The 15771-nt window shown below is 45.1% G+C and overlaps 1 long non-coding RNA gene across 1 annotated transcript in view; it reads right to left on the reverse strand.

Annotated features, from left to right (window-relative positions):
* Positions 1–10251: 10251 nt before the first annotated feature.
* The window catches only part of LOC142829013 (uncharacterized), a 32379-nt gene continuing 26859 nt past the window's right edge, over positions 10252–15771 (reverse strand). Inside the window, exon 3 of the long non-coding RNA XR_012903227.1 lies at positions 10252–10551. This is a non-coding gene — a long non-coding RNA (uncharacterized LOC142829013). The remainder of the gene's footprint in view (positions 10552–15771) is intronic.

A 15771-nucleotide genomic window follows, 5' to 3' on the forward strand; every position in this document is an offset into this window, starting at 1 on the left:
ACTGACCTTGTCACAGGACAGAGCTGTGGCAGAGAGAGCACAGCACTCCATCTTCCCTAGTCAATCTTCTCCAGAAGGTCCAGAAGAATGCATCTTCCCTCCAAAAGCCTTCGCAGGTGGACTCCCACAGAGATCTAACCTCTGTCCCTCCTCTTCAACAGCTAAATGAGAACCTTTAGAAAGGTGGTGAGACAACACAGGCCCTGGTGTCAACAATATCCCAAGGACCCTCCACAGTACATTGGATTTTTCCAGCCAATGCTATCAGCTGCATATCACATTGCTTCCAGGAGACTGACAAGCAACTAAGAATAAAGCAGAAATCTAGGGAACAGCTTCTCCAGGGATCTGTGCTTGCACTTTGGTTTTGACTGCTAGGACTAGATTACAGTCTCCACACCAGCTGCCTGTGATGGTTTCAGTGTTCCCAGGTACCCAACCGGGCTTCTCATCTTATCTAGGACCAGTTCACGGAGTTTGAAAAGGTGAAGGAAGGCAAATGGTAATCACTTTTTGGATTTCTCTACCCAGAATGTTCCAACACACTTCAGATATTAGTCCTCATAATGGAATATGTGCAGACCACATCTGAACATGTACAAATTAACCTTTTTAGTGTTATAAGTGGACAAAAACTTGGTCAAAACTGTAATTGCTCTAAATTTCATTCTTCTGACAGGGCACATCCGATTTTATTCAGACTTCCCAGATGAATTCTCCTCTGTCCTTAGAAGAAATATAAGAAAGCTCGTAGAAATATAAGAATTGCCAGAGGTCCTCTTAGTCCTGGATCTTCTCTCTGACAGTGATCAGCACCAGATACTTCAGAATCATGTGCTATTAAACTCTGAACCAGGTAGTGATGAGCTAAATTTTCCATAGGGAAAATTTCTCCTAACCCCTTGTAGAGTTCATGTCCTGAAGCAGGAGAGTTTACATCTCTGTAACTCACATTTTTGTCTCTACTCCTTATTATTGCAACACTGGACATTTTTGTTATCTGTGCTGTGAGGGCAGGGGACTGGACTAGCTTACTTCTTGAGAACCCTCCCAGTTCTAGTATTCTGTGATTCTATGTTTCTATATAAATGTCCAAATCTTTAGTCAACCCTGCTAAGTTCTTGAGCTCAGTGTTATCTTGTGGCAATGAATTCCACAGACTAAAATGATTGTTGTACTTACAAAGGGGTCAAAATGTGGCCTGCTATGTTAACTTTAACTTTTAACTGTCTTAAGTACAACTATGAGTCTGTGATATCATCTACACAGGTATTAAGGAACATTTTTCAGGGCGGGGCTCACATTGTCCTTTAATTCTTGTGAGCACAATTTTGTAGCCTGAAATACCTGTGATTATATTTTTGTGCCTGCAACTAATTATGAGTATAAATATGAATATGAATAGTAATATTCAGCATCTCACTGTATGAATAGTAAATATTAATTCAAGCATACTGTGGCTCACAGTTAGAGTAAGTGACCATTTCACAGCCAAAAAGTTTATACTCTAACAACAAGACATAATAGGTTAAAAAAACCCAAACAAGTAGATGGGTGAAAGGGAAGAATAACAAAAAGGACAGGATGTTTTAGCACCAAATTACTGTGTGAACAATTTGTAGCCAGTCATTAGTTGTAATCAGTGTCACCAATTGTTATTGGAAGGCATTTTGCCATATGGCAGAGGTGAGTTTTAAGGAAGAATATGGGGGTAGGCAGAAAAACTGTATGGATATTAACTGGGAGTTGCCCCATGTACAAGAGGAGGCTTGAGAGTAAGGGTATGTCTAGACTGCATCCCTCTGTTGGCAGAGGGATGCAGATTAGGCAGGTCGACATTGCAAATGAGGCAGGGATTTAAATATCCCGTGCCTAATTTGCATAAAAATGGCGGCATAAGGCTTTCTTTCTCAACAGACCATCCTCTAGACTGCTGCTTTTTGCCGACAAAGTGCTGAGTCAGAGGGATGCAGTCTAGACATCCCCTTGGTGTGAAGGGACTTGTGGGAGAAGGAGTTACTGTACTACTGGGGCTTCAGCTTCAACCCCAAGCCTCAGGCCCCAGGGAGTCTAAGACAGGCCTGGCAACCCTATTAAAAAGGAATCATGAGTGACCCACTTTGGGGTGCCGAGCCGGGTTCCCGCGAAGAGCTTCCATCCGTGGGCGGAGTGAGTTTTGTCTTGTGCGCCAACAATGAGGTCGTGTGTGCATGTTCAAATGTGTGCCACTGTGGCACCCATCCACCAGTGGTGCTGATCCCCAAGAAACTCTACCAGGTAGCTCCCCCCACCTCTTGGGGAGAATGTGACACCGGCCCCCTTCCCAGGAGCACAGCTCCCTGGGCAGCCTGTGTGCAGGGCAGGGACTTCCCTGGGCTTCTCCTCGTGGGGCTGCTGTGAGCCCCACCTGGGGCAGAGGGATGCTACTGCCAGCACCCAGGGTTTGCAGGGTCTGAGGTGCTGGGGAGCGACATGTGGGGAGCAGGGAGTAACAGGAGTGGGATGGGGGGCTCTGAGGGGCAAAGAGAGGTACAGGAAGGGGAAGGAGGAGTGCAGGGGGCCTCAGCTCCAGGAGCAGCCATACCACAGCCCGGTTCCAACTTTGGGCAGCTGCCATGTGGCCAACGTAGAGAGCAGTTTGGAAGCCATTTTGTGGCCCTGAACACAGCTCCAGTCCTGGGAAAGGACTAGGGCTGGAGCAGCCTCCTCCTGTCCCCCCTCCCTCCATGTGGCCCCAGCAGCCAGAGTGGCCCTGGCCCCCCATCATGTGGCAGCCACCATGCAGCCCTGGTCCCTGGCTGGCCCCAGGCCACCGTCCCTCCCCCCCCCCCCCCCCCGATCCACCTCCTGGCCCTCCAAGCTGGCCACTGGCCCCTGAGCCAGCCCCCTGAGCAGGCCCCCCTGAGCTGATGCTGGCTCCCCGAGCAGGCCCTGGCCGCCGGAGCAGGCCCTTCTCCTACCCCCCGCCCCTCACCATGTAGCAGGTCATGGCCTCCCCCACCACATGGCCTCAACCTCCCCCAGCACCTACCCTACCATGCAGCCTGAGCTCTCCCCACCAGCGACCCCCACCACCACGCCGCCTCAGCTGGCCCTGGCCTGGAGCAGCCACCTGCTGTGCCAGCAGGAAGGTGGTGTTGCTGCACAGCTCTGCAAAGTAGGTGAGAGGGCGGAGAATATTTTGTGCGTGGCCACGCAAGCACACACCTTAGCAGGAACTATGGTCCCAAGCCACAGTTTGAGAACTGCTGTATAATGACAGTCCCGGAACCAAAGAGCTTGCAGCAGGGGTCCCTTTACTGCTGCTCTGCCTACTTGCAGAATTTTAACTTCTCACTCACTGTAAAGCAGCCGATTCCATGCCCTGCCTGACATGGACTCAGAAAATTCTAATGGAGCCTTAGCCTGGTTTTGGCCTGTAGACACCCCTCCAATATACATTTTACATAAATTAATAAATAAAACATGACATTCAAACCGAGTATGAGAAAGAATGGCCCCCAGGCAGGCTGCTTCCATTGCTTGTCTGAGACCCGGGTCCTGATCTCAAAAGCCATCAGTGGCATTAGCACCTACTTCTCCAGGTGAAAAAACACCAAGGCTGTGTCTAGACTGGCCAGTTTTTCCGGAAAATCAGCCGCTTTTCCGGAAAAACTTGCCAGCTGTCTACACTGGCCGCTTGAATTTCCGCAAAAGCACTGACTTCCTACTGTAAGAAATCAGTGCTTTTTGTGGAAATACTATGCTGCTCGGCTACGTCTAGACTGGCATGATTTTCCGGAAATGCTTTTAATGGAAAAGATTTCCGTTAAAAGCATTTTCGGAACAAAGCGTCTAGATTGGCACGGACGCTTTTCCGCAATCAGGGCTTTTTTTGCGGAAAACAAATCTGAGCTGTCTACACTGGCCCTTTTGCGCAAAAGTTTTGCGCAAAAGGACTTTTGCCCGAATGGGAGCAGCATAGTATTTCCGCAAGAACACTGACAATCTTACATGAGATCGTCAGTGCTTTTGCGGAAATTCAAGCGGCCAGTGTAGACAGCTGGCAAGTTTTTCCGGAAAAACGGCTGATTTTCCGGAAAAACTGACCAGTCTAGACACAGCCCTCCCGTTCGGACAAAAATCCCTTTTTTGGGGAAGATTAAAGAACTCAGACAAGCTCATCACGAGGCCCATAAAGCGAACCACAATTCAATGCTTCACCAAAGACCTGCCACTTCTATAAAGAGCTGGATGCTATCCTCAGCCCGTGGATACTTCGGAGAGCATGGAGCCAGTGCACGGAGGACCTAACCCAGAGTAGAAAATTGCAGATGAGGAGATTGAGGTAGGCTAGGACCCCGGGCTCCCCCCAGGGTCACTTAGGGTGTCTGGCAGCCAGGAACTGTACTCCACTATTGATGGACATAGCTAGACTAAGCAACCCCTTTCTAGGCACCAGGAAACAGAAGATAGATGCAGGGTAAGTGGTTGTGGCTTGTGGAATGCAGGGCATGGAAAAGTGGGCCGTATCTGGAGAGCTGCACATACCCCGGTGTAGCTAATCCATATGGCTGAGCAGGATGTTGATTCTCAACGGAATCCTGCAGAGACAGGCGATCGAAACTTTCGGGGAGGTACTTGTATATTTTCTGTCACAGACTCCATAACAGCTTTGTCCCCGCCCCCATTGTAGGACGCTAGCCGTACCATTCATCAATCACTTGTGCAGGAACCAAAGCAGAACTTGGACGGGCTGCATATGGGGCAAGGCAAAAGCCACAAGCCTGGAGAAGTTGTGCCCTAGTTTCCTTGTGCTAGGTCAGGGTTACTCAACTTTGAAAGCCCTGGAGGCCACCATGATACTCAAAGTACATGCTGAGGGCCACAACTTAAGTGTGGTTGTATATACATGCAAATATATATGCAAATATAAGCATATTCACACTGACGGGTATGAATACACAACACACAGGCCCCATTTAAGTCAGTTTTGCTGATATTATTAAAATGCAATATTTACCTGATTTCCACCCATGTGACAGCACTTCTAATGAGTAATGACAGTCTAGGAATTTAACTACTAAAATGCACCTCAACAGAAGACTGTTATATTGACCACTTTTTTGTTTTGGCTCCCACCCATCGGCCATGTGTCGAGCCCCGCATAAATCTAAACCGCACCATGGGCCACAAACAAAAAGGCCACAAGCCGCATGTTGAGTAGCCCTGTGCTAGGTACTGTGCAAACATTTGAAAATGATACTGCCAGCCCCAAATGGTTTATAATTTCAAAGACAAGATACAACAGAAGACTGAAACACCCAAACAGGCTGGGATGGGAGAATGGGGTAACCAGGTAACAGAAATAATAGGGTGTGTGCAAACTTAAGCCAATCTGATGCAGTCACAACTCGCCACCTACCTGGCACCAGCTTACAAAACCGAGATGAGCAGATATTTATGTTAATTTGGATTTGCTGTGTATAAATATCTACCTATCTTCTTCCCAGGTGCCTGGCAGGTTAAGAGAATCATGGAGAAATGGATAGTTAATTAGTACTTTTTGTAACAATTGTGGGAGACTGTAGTAGGGCAAGTTGGACCCCTCTGACCTGGAAGGGGAAGGCCACTTTAATGTATCCTACTGGATGGAGCTGGAAGTGTAAAGGCCAGACCTCGGAGCTCCCCAGCTGCTGGAGGACACAGATGTTCCTCCTGGTTCCTCAGGCTGGGAGACTGAGGCAAGCCCAGAGGTGGAGGATAATTGGCCTGGACCACACAGGCCACTGCCCAACACTGACCTGGGAGAAGCCAGTGATTGGCCTGAGTTACCCAGGCCCCTGATGGACACAGATCCCAAGAAGCAGCTTGTGGTGACTCTTCCCTGATACTACAGGTGTGCCTGGACGGGGAGTATAGTATGGCCCAAGGATTACTGGAGTGAGTTGGCGTATTGCAGTGTGGATTCCCTGCTGACTCAGCAGCTGCCTACACCTCTCTGCCACCTGCCCTTTGTGGGTGACAGCCTTCTCCTCCACCTAGCCCCAGCTGAGCTATTCACCATCAATTTGTCACTTTGCCTGCAGCCAGGCACAGCCCAGTGTCTCTGTGCTTGCCCTGCCCTGAATCAGGGCTTGGGCTGGACCAATTCCCTGCAGCCAGGCCATGCTCAGTGACTCTGGGGTTGACTGGCTCCAAACCAGAGCAGGGACTAGCAACTCTTGCAGTGAGGCAGGTTGAAACCTTCTGACCTGGAGCAGAATCGCAACCCCACTCTGATCTCCTACAGAGCCAATTTTTACTAACGCTGGCCAGTGGCAGTAGTCTTCTGTAGGCCCCTCAATGGAACAAGGGCTTAAAGCGAGTGCAGTTTTCATGACAGCATGAGGAGCCCTGTGTCAGTATTTGGGGCCCAGTGTAACTGCAAGCCAGAAGTGTTACTACCTGCCCAGCTGCTTTTCCATGGAGGTAGAGCTGCTGCGATTGTGAGATGTGTTTGTGGCCCTTTCCTCTTTCATTGTTCCAGTCACATCTGCCATAGCTTCATAAACAGCGGGGGGGGGGGGGGGGGGGAATGTTTCCTTTCAAGAATTTTCATATTATAAGCCTCTGAAAAGTTCAAATCAAGCAGTTCCATCCAAATGGTAGGGACTGTTTGTTCCTTGTTTTGGCAGCATTGTGAGTGAGGCATGAGCCGCAGTATCCCTTCATTAGTGTAATGTGCTGTACCAGTTAGGAATGGCAGGGAGCATTGTCTGTGTGTGTGTCTCAGTGTGTGTGTATTTTTCTTTAAAGGATGAAGGAATGAACAGAAAACACTGAAGTTTTGTTTAGGTTGGTTGGGGAGCTGACTAGCTATGTTCTGATTGGCTGGTGGGTGAATCACTAGAGAGTTGTGGTGGAATCCACACTAAGCAATGTAGTAGCCAATGTAGATGTCTGCTTGGCAGCCATCCTGAGCAAAGGCCTCCTTAATTATACAGCAGACTGTTTTTGCTGCCTGGATCTTGTTGTAATAATAAGAAAACATTTTTGTTTCCTTTGTATTTATTGGCCTTTTGCAGTGTGTGCATGTATGTACGTATGTTTGTAAGTATACACACACATGCACACACGCGTTTATCATTATAAAGCTTTGCATAGCCTAGTCAATTTATTCTTATTTACAGAAAATCCATTACATCATTTTAGTGGCTCTAGTTGGCACAATAAAAACACTTCTGTGAGAGGCAGAAGCTGTGTTCTGTGTTGGTGGAAGAAGTGCTCCCAAAGACATATGTTGCTCATGGGGTAGTTTATTCACACCCTTGAGCAACACAAGTTATGCCAACATAGGGTAGACGTGTGAAGCTCTGTCTGCACTTAAAACATGGCAATGGCCCAGCTGCAGCACTTCTGTGTAGACACTCACTTCTCCCATCTCTGTAGTTAATTCACCTCTCCAAGAAGTGACAGCTAAATTGACAGAAAGAGTTTTGTTTTTTATATGGAGACATACCTATCTCATACAGCTGGAAGGGACCTTGAGAGGTCCTTGAATCCAGTTCCCTACCCTCATGGCAGGACCAAGTAGCATCCCTAACAGATTTGCCCCAGGTGGCCCCCTCAAGGAGTGAACTCACAACCCCGAGTTTAGTAAGCCAATATTCAAACCACTGAGCTGTCCCTCCCCACAACCTAGCTCAGGCTGCACATCGAGCTAGGTCCACCTAGCTACAGCATGTACCCGTAACTACTCATGACCCTATATACCTTTGTTAGTCTCTAAGGTGCCGCAGGACTCCGCATTGTTTTCGAAGTTACAGATTAACGTAGGTACCCTTCTGAGTCCATGTAATGACTGTAGTTTGCACATCCCTGAACCAGGGCCAAACCAGGGTAGGGACAAAAGGGGCAATTGCCCAGGAGCCTGGGTGACTTTAAAGAGCAGTGGCTGGGAGCTCCCTGCCTCTTTTAAATTGTAGCAATGTCAGTCGGAGTAGTGGTGATGTCTTGTGCGTGCACTGTCCAGCCACTGCCCATGATCTGGCTCTGCACCCGTGTGGCAACGCTACACCAGGCCAGCAGTAGCTTGGGGCACTCACAATCACCAACAGGGAGTAAAAGGGGCAGCTGCCCCAGGCCCTTTAAATCATCACTGGGTGGCACAGGCCAGTCAAGGGAAGGCTAGCCCCCAAGCTTCGCCCCTTTCACCAAAGCCCAATCCTTTCCAGGGTCCCAGAGATGGTGCCACCAACCTTGCCCAGGCACCTGGAAATTCTGTCAACAACGTCACTGGGTTGACCTAACGTTTAAGCCCTAAGTGAGACTCATGCTTTTGAGTATCTATTTATCTAGCCACATCCTTTAGTCTCTTTCTCCATTTGTTTGGGTCCTGGTTTACCACTATGTTAGTCTGACTTTATGCTGAAACTGGGGTAACACAGCAGTGAATCAGTCCCTTCCTCTTTTTCTGTTTATCTGTCTGATGCATCCATCCTTCCTTCCTCACACTCCTCATTTATCTGCCTGAGGATGCATTTATAATATGTTCATTACAGCCAAGCTGTCAAGAACTACATTTAGAATGTCAGGATTTGAACCTCAAAGGTAATTTACTCTCCACAAGGTCAGGATCCAGCAGCTGTTACTCATGAGAAAGTTTGCTGTCGTTTATCCATGATGGCCAATGTTCCTGAGCTATTCCTTTGCCCCGTCACTGAGGGAAGGCGTGTGCAAACAGATAGGCCTTATGGCCTAAGAACAGTCAGATGGAGACCTGGTCTTCACTAGGAATGTACTTTTGTCTAGCTACATCACTCACAGGTGTGAAAAATCCACCCACCTGAGAGATGTAGTTACACTGACCTAACTCTTGGTGTAGACAGTGGTGGGTTAATGGACAAATTCTTCTATCTACCTAGCTACGGCCTCTCAGGGACGTGGGTTACCTACGGCAACAGGAGAACTCTTCCCATAGGTATAGGTCGGGTATACACTCAAGTGCTACAGCAGCATCAGTGCTATCGTATAGTACTCTGAGGTTCTTCCAGGGCTCTTGGGATGAGGGGTTCCATTACCAAAGAGTTATATTTAGCCTGCCATTCTCTGTACAGGTATTTATTGCTGTTGCTTGCTCTCCATCAGGACATGTCTGCCTTCATCTATTTCTTTACCTTCCATCTCTTTCTCTCTCTTCCTTCAGCTGATCTATTTATTTGTCTGTCTGTCACCATCACTACACACTCTGCGTTCATATTTTTCATACTGTTTTTTTTTTCCACTTATAAGGCACATTTCAGGCCAGTGAGAGTGTTGCCATTAATTTCAAAGGGGGCAAGGATTCAGCCCTATTTGCCTGTCATCTGACACTCTGCTTTCCCCACAACTGGATAGTTTGACCTTTCTTTCCTTTTGATCTCTCTCTCGAGGGCCTGCTGCAAAGCCCATGGAAAGACTCCCATTGACTTCAATTGGCCTAGGATCAGGCTCCCACAACAGTCCCACCATCCTTGCTTATTTCTTCACTGTCCAATTGCACAATAAGAGGTGACCTCCCTCTGGCCTCCCCTTCAGAACAGGGCATGGCTATTGTAACATAGATCATAACTAAAGGGATGCAATGGAGGGTGGAATCGTTCCACCTCTGGAGTGAAACCCTCTGGATCAGAGTGACACCGGGATACCAGGATAATGTGGAAAGAGAAAGATTTCTCCCACTGGGTAACCCGGCAGCAACTGCTATTTCAGTAAACATATCATTTTGTGCTCAATAAACACACATTCCAGAGCAATGTTCTCATTGTTGTTCCCCCCCCCCCCTCTGTAATGCATTAATGAAGAAATAAAATTTAGGTTGTGTAATGGTGACAGCTTGAAATGATTTTGCCTAGTGTTATTTCTCAGTGAAGTTTTGGAACGGGAGAAAGGAGAAAGAAGACCGGATTTTATTCAAATGTACCAACATGAAAAAAAAAAAACCCAGAACAATTAACTTCCCCCTCCTCATCCCAATAAAACTACCTCTCTCTCTCTGAGCTTTGTAACGTATGTTGGGCTGTTTATGAAGGAAACAATGCAAAGTGAGCTTATATGAGGCTCCTTTTTTAATTTTTGCTTTATATCCACTGGACCCTTAGAGTAGTGAATTCATTTCCTGATATAGTAAACATTTCTGATGGCCAGGATTCTTTTCCTTTTCCCAAATGAACAGAAACCCCTGGTCTAACTCACCAGCAGCACAGTCTATACAAACAGAGCTATATTTTCAAATAATGCATCTTAAGGAGGCAGGAATAAAAACAAACAAACAGAAACACTTCATGAGATCATTGCAAGAGCCCAGTGCAAAGGGAATCAAGCAGGTTTTTGTGTTTGCAATTGCTGCTTTAATTGAGCCTTCAGTTGTACGTGGAAAACAAAATCAGTTTTTCACCATACTCCAAGAAATAATTTTGTTCTTATAGTTACATGCTCATCATTGCCCCATTAACTGCTAAATAACATACACATCCCCTTATTTGTGACCCCATTTGCACTATGCAAATGTCTTCTGACAGCTCTCTTTTCCTGTCATTAAAACAATGGATCCTGTAACAAAAACAAAACAAAACCAAATTACTGACAGGCAATCAGTAATTTTTTTCTGGTGCTGTGAACAATATGCTGCTAATTACCTTGAAATATTCACATTTTTTCTCTCTAAAGCCCTTCTCACTCTGCACTCCTGTCTCTAAAATAGCTATTCTTCCGAAAGAGTTAAAAGAAAGGACACTGCTTGGCAAGGTAAGAACACCTTGGCTATGTCTACATTGGCACCCCTTTCCGGAAAAAGGATGCTAATGAGACCAGTCGGAATTGCAAATATCCCCCGCGGCATTTGCATGAACATGGCTGCCGCTTTTTTCCGGCTCTGGGTTTTGCCGGAGAAAAGCGCCAGTCTAGATGGGATCTTGCGGAAATAAGCCTTTTTCCGGAAGATCCCTTATTCCTACTTGAAAGTAGGAATAAGGGATCTTCCAGAATAAGGGTATGTCTAGACTGCATCCCTCTGTTGGCAGAGGGATGCAGATTAGGCAGGTTGACATTGCAAATGAGGCAGGGATTTAAATATCCCGTGTCTAATTTGCATAAAAATGGCCATCGCATTTTGCCAACTCAGCACTTTATCCGCAAAAAGCACAAGTCTAGACGGGGATCGATTGAGAAAGAAAGCCTTTTCCAACAGATCCTGTAAACCTCTTTGCAGGAGGCATAAGGGATCTGTTGAAAAAGGCTTTCTTTCTCGACAGATCCCCTTCTGGACTGCTGCTTTTTTCCGACAAAGTGCTGAGTCAGCAAAATGCAGTGGCCATTTTAATGCAAATTAGGCACGGGATATTTAAATCCCTGCCTCATTTGCAATGTCGACCTACCTAATCTGCATCCCTCTTCCAACTGAGGGATTCAGTCTAGACATACCCCTTCTCTCTTCACTTTTATACATCTGGCATGATCAAGAATTATATAGGCTGCATTTGGGCAGTTCTTTTAATATTTACCTGAACTGCGAGGGGTGATATGACTCTAAGAAGAAGGAAATGTTAATAGCTAATGAAGGCCTCATCTATACTAACACTTATGTTGGCAAAACTTTTGTTGCTTAGAGGTGTGAAAAAAACCCACCCTTAAGCAGCGTAAGTTTGTCAAGTGCTCATGTGCACAGTGCTGTGTTAGCAGGAGAAGCTCTCCTGCTGACGTAGCTACCAGCATTTGTTGAGTTTTTTAGGTAGACGAGAGAGCTCTCTCCCATCTTTATCGTGACTACAAGAGCTCTATTATAGCAGCACAGCTGTGTCGGTACCACTGTGAGGTTGTAAGTGTAGACATGACCTGAATTACTAGTGCAGTGTTGAGAAAACTCACCTTTCATTAAAGTTAACGAGGGTTTGATTTTGGACTGCTCAAGTAAATAGGAGTTTTGCAACTAATCTCAATAGGAAAAGGATCAGACCCTGAGACTTTAAGATGTTCAAACTCTCACAGTTTTGGGTCCTTTGTCTGCTAAATAACATGAGTTATATGATCATATGGTAGGCCTGTATTCACTCAATACATTAGTTTTATGCAAAGGTAACTTCATTAAAATAAATGCTGGTGTAACAGAAATGGAAATCAGACCCACTGCTTTTCACTGTCTTATTTTAAACCCCCTGTTTTGTGCGCATGTTCACTTCTGGTGGTGCTTTTGGCATGGATGACTTTTTAAAATTATAAAACTCTTCTCAAAACATTTGAAATAAAGCAAAACACAGAGGTATGGTTCACAATAATTTTACCATCTAATTGTATTTATCCCACAGTATAGGTTCTGGTAGGAAATGAACAGCAGCAACATAAACCCAAAAGGAAAGCCAGACACAAGGCTTTCCAGAAAATCATGGCTACTTACACGTTCCAATACACTGATTACATGTAAATATTCAACTAAGTATCTGTGTTGGGGAAAATACAATTGAACATCTAACCAGGTGACCACAAACATCCCCATTGCTTCCTCATCTTAGTTTTTTGCTGATAAGGGCCATCCATTAAAAACTATTAGAAGTGTGAAAGTACAGCAGTATGCCCAAATAACTATCCCATTAATTCATGTAAAGAGGGATTGTCAATTGTCACATTTATTCTTGCAATATTGATATTGAATTCTTAATTTTTCATAGAAAAAATCTATTATACAGTGATAGAAGAATTATAGCTAGGTAAACTATTTACAGAACACTGTTAAATAAATGCAACTCCTTTTTCTGGCACTGTTCCAGCAAAACCTTTATATATATTTTAAACATACAGGTAGTCCAGAGTATTTTACTGAAATGGGGCCTCTGTTTTCAAATTATCTAGGAGCAGACTTTCCAAATGTGTTTGATACTCAGTTACTTCATGAATGGTTTATGTGATCGCAATTTAGCCTATGGATTGTTTGTAAACTATTCATCTAGGGTGTGTCTAGACTACAGGTTTTTTTTTTAAAAAGTAGCCTTTTAAAAAAAAAAAAAATTCCCCTTCGTCTAGACTGCTGCCGCGTTCTTTCAAAAGTAAATCAAAAGAACGCGGCAGTTTCTGCAACTGCGGAAAACCTCATTTTACGAGGAAGAACACCTTTTTTCGAAAGCGCTCTTTCGAAAAAAGATGCTATGTAATGCAAACTGTGCTTTTTCAAAAGAGCATCCAGATTGCCTGGGTGCTCTCTTTTGAAAAAGCGGCTTGCTTTTTCAAAAGTACTGGTTGTAGTCTAGACGCTCTTTTTCAAAAGAGGCTTTTTCAAATGTATCCTTCGAAAAAGCCTCTTTCAAAAAAGGCTTGCAGTCTAGACGTAGCCCTACTGCTTAAATCTCTCTCTTTTGGCATTCATTATTTGTGCTTCTCATGGTATTGTTTCCCTTCCATGATTGGATACTTCCCAAATCCACAGAGAGCTTTCAAAATGGTTACGTAAATACTTCCAGCACTAACACTGACATGAACAAAGTATTTGTGTGTAAATGAAATGTTACAAAAGTATTTGCAACATTTTCCTTTCTATGAGTATTTTATTGATTAAAATATTGCATGCCTCATTATTCACGGGAGAAAATTAAAAGGATCACAAATACTGTCCAAGTAAATTAATATCTTTTATTTGCAGGAATATTTGCAACTAATCCTCTCTATCCAGTATTCTAATATCTACTTCCTGGATAGTGTACTCTGATTAGAATAAAACTCCGTTTGTAGTGATGCAGAATTGCTAATGAATTCTTTAAATGCATTGCAACATGTCAATTCCAGTTAAAATAGGCCTCTGCTTCTGATGAATTTATTGTGTGAACAGTATGACTCCAGCATGTGGGACTCTGCTGTAGCACATGGTATTGATGGGAGTTCTGATTTTGGAAGGTGCAAGATAAGTGGATGAGGAATCTATTAAGCTGAGAAATTCTGGCATCCCCATCACAAACAAAAGGACCTCCTTAGATCATCACCATCTGGAGATCCATGATATGTTCTCTGGCAGAACCATATAGGTGAGAGGATTATTCTAGGAGAGGGTGGGTGAGATTTTGTGGCCTGCACTGTGCAGGGGATCAGACTAGATGATCATAATGGTCCCTTCTGACCTTAAAGTCTATGAGTCTATAAGCCCAGAATGCCTGTAAATGCAAAGTCTGGAAGAGGTGGTCCAGGAATGGTGCGAATGCAGATAAAATCCAGTTAGTCTCCCAAAGCGAGTCCCTTTGGGCATAGATAGAGGATTATGGCTATCAGCAATGGTGGGCAGGAATGGTGTCACTAGCCTCTGTCAGAAGCTGTTAGAAGCAGGGAGTAGGCTGTGCTCTCTCAACAAACAAATACACAGTGGCTCTTATGGGCCATAACAAGCAGTTTGTTGGATTAGGCCGTGCCCAGCTGTGTCTCAAACTGCAGTTACTTGAAGCCAGGCATTTGTGTAGCTTTAACCTATGTTGAGGTCTTTCCTCCAGTGTAATATCTACATCAATAAAGAGGAAACATTCTGAGCGGGTGGATCCCAAAGGAAACTCCCAGGATACATTATAAACCATGTGGTTTGTAAGTATTCTCACTTTAGGGCCACATGCTGCACTTAATTATGCTGTTATAAATCCAGAGCAACTCTAATGAACTCAATGGAATCACTCCAGGGTTGACTCGAAGTCTAGAATCTGCCTTTACATCTTTGCCCAGCTCTGCAGTAATTTCACTCATATATCAGAAAAAACAGTGAATAGTCCTGTGGCACCTTAGAGACTAACAAACCATGTAGATGGTATCATGAGCTTTTCTGGGCACAACCCACTTCTTCAGATGAAGGTAGAAGTGGATTGTGCCCACGAAGACTCATGGTACCATCTATATGTTTTGTTAGTCTCTAAGAAGGTGCCACAGAACTATTCACTGTTTTAAAAGTTTTTTTTCAGTTACAGACTAACATGGCTACCTCTCTGAAACTCATATATCAGATGCTATCCTAGTCTGGGGGTGACCACTCTCACCTGGCTCCATGGCTTTCACTGATCAACAGACACAGGGTTACCTAACAGTTTGGTGCTACAACTCTCACTCACCTGAATAGTTTGTTTTCCTTTAAATCTTCTCATTCACAGAAGAAGGCCTCCTGGTTGAACAGTTGATGGTATAACTTAAAAACCAACAAATAGTCTTGCAGCACTTTAGAGACTAACAAAACATGTAGATAGTAGCATGAGCTTTTGTGGGCCCAACCCACTTCTTCAGATGAAGAAGGATGGTGTCTTTACCAGTGGACGGTATCTTTACACCCAACATGCTAACCTTTGTCTGCCTTTGGATGCTACCTGTAGTCTTGAACCCACTTTCTATTTTGTTCATGTGTTAAAAACCCCAGTGTACGTCTACACTACAACGTTAATTCGAACTAACTTAGTTCGAATTAGTTAATTCGAACTAAGCTAATTCGAACTAATGGATCCAGACTAAAAAACTAGTTCGAATTAGCGTTTTGCTAATTCGAATTAGCATGTCCACATTAAGTGGACCCTGAACCGGGCTTAAGGATGGCCGGAAGCAGTGCCGGCAGGGCATCAGAGGAGGACTTAGAGCGTGGAGATGCTGTCTCAGGCTAGCCGAGGGCTGTGCTTAAAGGGACCCGACCCCCACCCCGGACAGACAGTTCTCAGCGGTGCCCCGCTTGCAAAGCAGTCCTGGCTTGGATTGCCCGGAGTACCCAAACTGGGCACATCACACCACTCAGCCATCAGCCCGGATGCACTTGCCGCAGGCTGCCATCTGGGG

Source organism: Pelodiscus sinensis, chromosome 4 (assembly GCF_049634645.1).
Source record: "Pelodiscus sinensis isolate JC-2024 chromosome 4, ASM4963464v1, whole genome shotgun sequence".
Taxonomy (NCBI): Eukaryota; Metazoa; Chordata; order Testudines; family Trionychidae; genus Pelodiscus; species Pelodiscus sinensis.